The sequence below is a fragment of the Habropoda laboriosa genome, unplaced genomic scaffold, assembly GCF_001263275.1.
Source record: "Habropoda laboriosa isolate 0110345459 unplaced genomic scaffold, ASM126327v1 scaffold28, whole genome shotgun sequence".
Classification (NCBI taxonomy): domain Eukaryota; kingdom Metazoa; phylum Arthropoda; class Insecta; order Hymenoptera; family Apidae; genus Habropoda; species Habropoda laboriosa.
Window position 1 is genome coordinate 492,499 of NW_017100174.1, and position 1,582 is coordinate 494,080.

Below are 1,582 nucleotides of genomic sequence, written 5' to 3' on the forward strand. Positions count from 1 at the left end.
CACGAAAATCATAATCGAATTTTCTAAATAAATAACGAAAGGATATTTTCGATATTTATGCTCGATGAATTCAAAAACAAGTCTTTTCTTTTCACACAAAACTTTCAATGAAATATCCAACGCAAGTTTCCTTCAATTTTGTATGTCACTTAAAATAAAAATAATTTAACTATAATTTTTTCTAAATAAAGAATAAAGAAGCATTCCACGAATATTTGTTGCATTTGTTTAAAAAAAATATTGATAGAAATACTGTGTATCGAAGCAGGCTGGGGCAGTAACCCTTAATTCGATAACCTAATATCGATTCTGATAATAACCACCATAAAGGCAGCGACGAGGTGAAACATACATTCGTGATACCGAAAACAGTGAAAACGAGGGGCATATAATACACGAAAAAAAAAAAAAAAAAAAATTCTCCAATAACCGTTTAACCCGTCTGCCACTTTTTTCCGATTCTCCGCTATCGTACACGCCAAACGCGTTGCTGTGCACTCCACGTTCCATGGTTGTTAAGCAATTTTTCAGACCTGCATACCTTCATTTGTGAAAGAGAAACGCTTCGAATTTCTTTACTACTGTAATTAACGAAAACACCCTTCAACGTCGTTTTCCAAAAAAAAAAAAAATAAATAAACAAACCTGCGGCAAACGTTGAAAATAATTACAGAAAACGCATCTAGAATTTAAATCGAAAATTACTCGTATCCAAGAACTCCGTACCACAGCAACTAACACGAAATGTCGGTTTAAACTCGATTATACTACTGCGGTGACTCCGATATTCGAATAAACCTGCGCGTCGTGCAACTAATTTTCACGTAAATAAATTGCACATCTAGAAAAGGAAGCGACTACAAAGGAATTCTTACTTAAATTATTATTTTTCCCCCGCTTTGAATGCTTCTTTTCGAACGTTTCGTTCCATTCTACCAACAAAGTAGCTTAAACTCCTTTCATCCCGGAGAAATAATCTTTTCAACACATTTTTCATCTTAACGGAAACGGAATAATCCACAATGTTTCACGTTGCTCGTTGTTTAACAGAGAGAGAGAGAGAGAAAAACGCGACTGGAAAGATTTTCCACGCGCGCGCGTTACCGTGTAACCTGCATCAGCCGATTCGCGGGAAATTTCGGTATGTTGGTATCACCAAGCCGTGAAATCCACTTAAGAAAGCCCGCCTGAGTGGGTGGGTATCACAAAAGCTGCATGGTTCGACTGTTTCGTATTCACGAACTTGGTGTAACTCCATCTTGCTTCAATTTAAATTCTCTTTTCAGGGATGAATCCTTGGAAGCGTCTTATCTGATACACCATCGCAGGTGCAATCTTCATCGTGCTCGCCTGGAGACACGTTTTCCGCAATAAAAGCAAAATGGTTCCCTTAATATACGACACTTTCTTTCTTTCTTTTTTCTTTCCAGCCTAGCCACACTTGGAAAATTTCCGGCGAACAATTTCGCCTGATAAAAATTCGATTCGCCCCGGAGCGGTGATAGCAAAACTAATCTACAATTTCGTTTCAATGTTCGGGGCAATATTGATTTGTCGATAGTAATTGCTAGATTGCGGATTT